We start from the raw sequence: 7712 nt of genomic DNA on the forward strand, positions 1-7712 counted from the left end.
GCTCTTTATATTTAATATTTATCAAGAAAACAAATATGACTTATAATAGGAATCTATTAATAGAGACGCCTACATATATCTTATTAGATTTATTGGATCAGTATTAAAAAGAAGACATTTTGAAATAATAATCTGAAATTGAATGGAAGCGAATGGAAAATTCATGGGGAGGTGTCGAAAGGTCACAGTTCAAGTTTAGGGTCGATAAGTACGAGTTCAAAGAACCTGGGGACTGCAGTAGACACGAGCCGTCTATTCGATAACACTGATTGCGTCTCTTTTACCTCATTTATGAAAACCTTTTTGAAATGTTCGTAGATATTGATCCCGGTTTTACGATAAGGGCTTTATTTAATTCAGTCTCGAGTTAGTTCTTCGTAGAAAGGCGAAACTGAGACTTAGTATTGTGTTTCGTACCGTGATGGTATCATATTATTGCTTATAGTGGTTCTTATACGGAATACAGCAACGAAAATATAAAATACATATTATAACACCACAATTCACATATATTTATATAGGTTTCTAGACAAACGATGTAACAATAGGCAGCGTTGGGTACCACTGACTTGCGTTACAGAGTAGAGGAAACTATACAATACTATATACATGTATACCACTTAGCATATTGCAAGGCGGTTACAAAAGAACAAATACGGGGTTTCTATTTTTGTACGCTTCCTTCAGTGGTGTTATCGTGATTTGCAAAAATATTAGGAATGACTTTTTTGCAATATTAAAATATGTATATTCAGTGTTGCCAATATAAACCTGTTTCAAATAGCTTTGACCGCAATGAAACCAATGTCTCCCATTTATATGAAAGTTTATTTAAAAATTATAATTTTCAGAAATATAAAATAGAAACCCAAATTCTAAAATTTGTCAAATCATACATTAATAGTATGATTTTCAACGTCACAGAAATAAGTTAGTTTTTACTGTTAATATCAATTTATTTGATGTTATAATATTAGTTATAATATTTATCGGATCCGTTAGATGTTGTCTTATATGGCAGCACAGTGCTCCTTACTAGGTCCAATTGTGCTATGAAACTACTTAGAAACTCCTGAAATATGCAAATTGAATTAAATCAATTGCTCAAATAGATCTTCAGATACTGTAGATCTTATTCTTCTGTAAATCAGTAGAGATTTTCATAAAACATAGCTAATAATAGGACCCAAATAACCTACCTTCAAATAAAAAAAGGTACAGAGCTACATTCGGTTGTCTGAGTTTGTATGATATGGTAGTATAATATGTATAAATGATATGAATATTTCATATTTCTTATACCAAATATGTGTTTGAAGATGCCTGAATAAATTGAAATTGTATTAAAAGTATCCATAATTTTTAACTATAATCATAATTAAAATTGGCACTTTTTACGGTGGTATGTGAGTGGATTATTTTTATCGGACTCTAAATTTAACGACATTTAAATTACTTTTGGCTAAATAGTTCATTTGCGTTTAAAGCAAATCCTTGGTGTAGGTTCTATTTAAACGAATTGAAACGTCGTATTTCCATCGACGCTGACGTGTTAAAACCCTGACAACCTTTTGAGGAACATGAGTGGAGAAGTAAAAGCGCTGCGGTCTATTACAAACGAAACGGATATTCAACCTGCGCCCCTATTCCGAAATCAAACGTTCGACATGAAACTACTAGTTACGTTTTAGAAAACGAAAAACTAATTAACTGGTTGTATATTTTCGAACACAGTTTCTTATTCCAAGTACAAACGTTCAGATCTAAATTACTTGCCTGTTTTAAAATAAACCATTTACCTACTACCCATTTCTTCGAAAAGTACTTGAAATGTAAGTTATTATTTTGCTTTATGTAATTAGTAGCAGGGCTAGTAATAACATTACCAAAAAATTTAATAAGCATGCAGCATATTCAATTTTTTTTATTAAATATAACTAACACCTAAATATACTTACAATCCTTCAAATAAAAAGTAGGTAGGTACATTGTAATCAGTCGGATGTAGGTGTCATCGTAGTTAAGTTAAGTTAAGCTAAATAAAATAAACAAAGGTATATCACCTCCGTTGCATTGTTGGATAAATCCACTTGTACTTATGTACTTTGTATATATAGCTATTATGAAATCCCTAGAATGAAACTTACTAAGAATATTAATATATTCATACATGTGACTGTTTATCTGTTGACCTGTGTTTGTATGTATATATTTATTTACGACTAAATTACCGAATGGAACCGGAGTTTACTGAAGACAGATATAGAGAGAGATAATAATACCCTGAAGATGGATATAGCCTATATCCATTTTCATATGTTATAACTCAAAAACAGGAGACGAAGGCGCGGTTAATATCTAGTTTATCATTATTTCAGAATAAGGTGACAGGCAACATTCGAGGGAGCAGTTAAGTTCGTCTAGCATTACCATTTCGCTTTTTAGGTCGACGTGTATTCCCCTTTGTTTTACTATTTTGTTCCACTGTAGAACAGATAGAAAAAAAACATGCTTTGCTTTTTCACCAGTGAGTTTGAGGTATACTCTCCTTGCTTCTGATGTCTTGAAATGGAGTAGTATTGTATTGTATAGTCATGTTCAGGATGGAAAATCTGTACAATCTACATCTGTTCTGTAGATTATAGTAAATAATTCTTGATAGTATATCAGGGGTAAAATACTATTATCAACAGAATAAATATAAAACTACATAGATAGGACTGTTTAAAATAGACGAGAAAGTACTAGCTGAAAGGTGAAGAAATAAATACAAGATAATGCATATAACTGGACAATTAATACTAGGAAGAACACTTAATATTTTTTTGGTATCTGTTTTACAAGAACTGAACTGCTGAGGGGTGAGGTGTAACATTAATCATCGTTTATCGCCTCCAAGCTACCGCACCAGCAGCGGATATGTTGAGTTTTTTTGGGTGGCTTTACAAACTTGCTTAAGAGGTTTACCTGATAGGTCAAGTTTCATAATTTCGTTGGTAATACGAGATTTATTTCTAGACTACTTGTTACGTGAGAGTTCATCTGCTTTTATACGATGAAAGATAGACTATGTTTATCTTTGTGTACATCACACCTTCAAATCAAAATCCGTTCAGCCGTTTAGTTGTGAAAAAGTAACATGCAATAGTAGGTAGACAGACGGACACACTTTCGCGTACGCAATATTAGTACTGTTTTAGTAGCTGTCTAAAAAAGCGCCATAAGTATATGTAATACAAGTAATAAATCAGATATACTGTCTGTACTAACATGTTTCCGTTAGTATGTATTATGATTTTTTTGTTTTCATATCGTGTGTTATATGAAATGCTGAGTGCATTTAAGAATAGATTGAGCTATAACTACTACTATATTGCAATGGTCAATGAATATGGATGGTTCTGAATCGTTCTTGAAACCAAACCAATAACAAAACAAACGTTCTTAAGCCAAAGTCCGCCGTCTTTGGTTTAAGTTTCACAGTAACTTGTGAATGGCTGAAATAAAGGACCTTCATGTATTTATTACTTATTTACTAAATGCATTGAGTCTCTTTTTTCAGATCTTCTACAGGTCAGAAATTGGAAACCAAAATCATTAAATACCAAGTGGCATGGTCATTGTAAGTAAAGAACAAAGTTGTACATAATTTAGTATCCACATTTAAACCATTATATTACTATACAATGTAAAGGGAGAGGACGCCCTAAGAAAAGATGGATGGATTGTGTGAAAGATGATAGGAATAAAAGAAGAGTATGTTTAGATATGACGACTGATAGAGATCAGTGGAAGAGAATGACATACTGCGCCGACCCCAAATAATGGGATAAAGGCAAGGCAATGATGATGAATGATGATGATATTACTATACAATGGCAATAAGTTCCTAGATTCAGCCATACTTCAAAGGTAAAATATGAAATTGTAGCCCTGATTTCTATGTATAGCCAAACTAAAGAATTACGCTAACACTGCACATTAGAGCTTTGCAAATCGTATAAACAGAGTACTGAGTAACTAGTATAGCACCTGCTATAAAATAGGTTGTCGTTACTTCGGAATTCTTGTAGTTATTCTTATTTAGTAATTGTACTTGATTAGCTGGTGTAAATACATAGTTGTCCTAGTTACTAACGTTACCTTAGACGTATTTTAACGCGGTATTAATTTATTTTTAAAGTAACATAAGATTATAAAACAATTTCTCCGTCAAAATGTTTGTAAAATTGAAGAGTTCTTAATGTTTTTGTAGAAAAACCTTAATATTAATACCGCTGACAATATTATCTAATTGCACTAAGAATGAGTGCGTAGCGGTTCCTATATTGATTATTGCATGCCTCTTATTTGTTACTGTGTAATTATTTATTTTATTTATAACATTTATACAAAAGAGCAACACACTAGTTTCTTGCCCATTTTTCTTGTGATGTGTCTGAGTTCCGAATGAGTGGTAGAATAAAAAAATATGACTAATCAAAAGTGGTTGTATTCAGTTTATTTGAATTAAGATTATTCTATTTCTTAATGTGAATCAGTCTTATCATTTATGGCCTAAAAAAATTAGAACTCTCAGTACATATATAGATATTTACGAAACTAGTTTCGTGGTTCACATGGTGCTATGTCAGTAAGTTGTATGTGTTGTATGTACAAATATGTGGTACATTTGTCGTTACTGTTACAACTCTAGTGCACATGCACGATATAAGAAAAGAGTAGGTCGATGGAAAGCAACGTTTTATAGTGGATAAGTCCTGCCACTTGAACTGCGTAGCGAGTGGTACTACTCCGCCGGTGATTGTGCTTATTGTTATACGACGGAAGTAAATATAGTTCATTCAACCTCCATTTATTCTTTTATATACCCTTGTTCATATCAACACACATAGTACGAAAATGAATTTATCGTATATATTTCTTGTTTAGCTGAAATAGCAAACAAACTGCGGGGCCAACTGATTCAATGGTAACCGTTGTCCATAAACGAACAGCGCTACCAAGATCACAAAATGAAATGCATTTTGTGATCTTTGTAAGTGACGACTGTGTTACACGTCATCATGTACTGTTGACTAAAGCGTCATTCCAAGGTGCTCTGTAAATTCATTGCCATATCTTCAGATCGGAACACTGCTTACTTAGTGCCTGAAATAGGTGGGACTTTACCCACTCATTCGACTTCGACTTCGTAAACATATTATGCACTAAGTCGACTGCATGTTTACTATTAAATAATCAACACATTTTAATAGTCTACATATAACCTTGCAAATTTACGACACAATCGAAATATGATAATTTACATGGTAGCAGGCTTTCTCATCTAGGGTTAAATATGAGGATAAGTTCAGTACTTTTTGTACACACCTATAGTACAAGTACGTGTACTTCAATATCGCTGCATAAATATTTAAAACGAAAGTTTACCTATAGGTATATTTTGTTCCACTCTACATACACAGTTCCACACTCGAATTAGACTCGATATTCCGGGGCAAATCGATTCCCATTCCCATTCGGAAACACCTTAAATCCTCACTGACCATTGAGTCCGACAGCGCGGCTATGTCCTCTATAATGTATGGATTGAAGATTTATGTAACTTCGCAAAGGCATACTATCTCTAGAGTACGAGGTTCGTGGTGCATATTTAAAGTTAGATTTACTCCGATATTTGGGCAATATTACCTTCAAAATTTGTGGCTACTGCACTGTTCTTAGGATATGGAAATTGTTAGAAATGAAGTCTTATTACAAAGACATACGAGTTATTATTTACCTACATTTTTTACATATGACTATTCCATATTTTTGACACATCATTGCGGGAATGGAATTTGGTTTGCATGTAATTTTTGTTTGCATTTTATTGAAATTTGTTCAGATTTTTAAGTATTATACAATAGTCAAGTTTTAAAATTATCACTTTCAGCTAAGCAGTACATTCATGTCATTCTTTAAAAGCAACCTGACTATTATTTAATATTTAGTTCAATTATGCCATGTATGCAATTCAAATTCGAGTACAGATAACGCATAAAATCTGTGACGCGTCGATACGTGCCGCAGTATAATCTATGGCTCCCATAGTGTGTATTATCTTAATAATAGTTATTCTTCTCAACCACGGATGTATCCTCGTATAACGTTCCAATGCATGGTATATGCAAATGAAATTTTGAGCAAATGCTATATACTGTAGGAATTTGTTCATGGTGTTGCCGTAATGATGTCACCTAAATCGCTCTACTTCTAGAATATTCCTAATAAATAATAACGATACTGCTTAAATTTTATTGACAATGACATTTATTTACAATATTGTAACAAGATTTTACATCTAAGATAACTTATCTCGTTATCAACAGAGCGTTTTTGATTCAGCATTATGCCAATCAACTGTGTTCACAAAAAATAAAAGATATAGCTTTTTTGTATCAACTAAACCAAAACTAAACCGGCTAATGGCTCCTTGGAAATCCGTTTTTAATAGCCTTTATAAGATTTAGACTAATAATCTACAAAGGGCAAAAGAAAATATAACCTAAAAAATGATATAATTTAATAAAGGAGTATTTATACCTGACATATATGTTGGAGTTGTTTTCTTGGGATTAATAAATATTGGGTATTAAATATTAGGTATTGAGTGAGATAAATTAATGAAATTGTAAAACCTTACATTATAAGTTAAATGGTGAAATTTTATTATTATAATATTGTTGTATTTAACAAGGATTTAAAAAAGTTCTGTAAATTAATGATGCCGAAATGGTTAAGAAATTACGAGTCCTGGCTGTGATGAGATTTTTAACGAGCCGGAGGAGGGCAAATTGCCAGAAAATTATTAGTAGGTATGCTTATTCCTGCTTCACTTAAATTGATCCTATATTTAAAATGGTCTATTCCTAAATATAATAACACTGTGTAATAATGGGTACCTAATAAAATTTCATTGAATTCACACAGCACCATTTAGTCCCAAGTTAAGTTAGCTAAAGCTTGTGTTATGGGTACTAGAATTGTATAGTAGTATAGTACTAGTGCGAGGAATCGAACCAGCGACCATCGGAAATATGGCGGTGTGCTAAGCCGCTAGACCAGCGAGGCCGTCGGACTTATCCTTGTTAGTGTTAGACATATAGGTGTATTATATTTTTAATAAGCACTTTTTTCTAGGAAACGATTGATAATAGAATACTATATGTACTATTACTAATATAATAAATGTATTCTAAATCTACTATCACGTAATATTATCCTGTTTAATTTTCTACGTAAGAAGGCACTTGAAAACTCCTTCGAGAGATTGTTTCAACTATATTACTACCTTTGGCTACTTAAGTATAATATTTCTTGAATTTATAATTATTTAAACTTGATCTTAGCAGTATCGACATAAGGTTTGCATTGCCTGCTATACCTACTTATATTTTATGAATAGAATAGCATAAGTAATAAAAGAGGCTTAAGTGAAGATCAGCGCACAGGAAATGAAGTAGATTCTTGCAACTTCAATATGCTGATGTTTATTCTGAGAATTGAAAGGATCTTCTTATTCTAAGAAATTTGAAAAGGGTTTTTTTTTATAAAACTTATAAGGAAATACCTAAGGGTCCACCAGATGGTAAGTGGCAAACGTCGCCTCTATAGTAATATAAGGTATATTAAGTAACAGCAACTACCGATATGGGTCATCGTGTGAC

Source organism: Achroia grisella, unplaced genomic scaffold, assembly GCF_030625045.1.
Source record: "Achroia grisella isolate CSIRO2021 unplaced genomic scaffold, CSIRO_AGI_Agris_v1 utg546, whole genome shotgun sequence".
NCBI lineage: Eukaryota > Metazoa > Arthropoda > Insecta > Lepidoptera > Pyralidae > Achroia > Achroia grisella.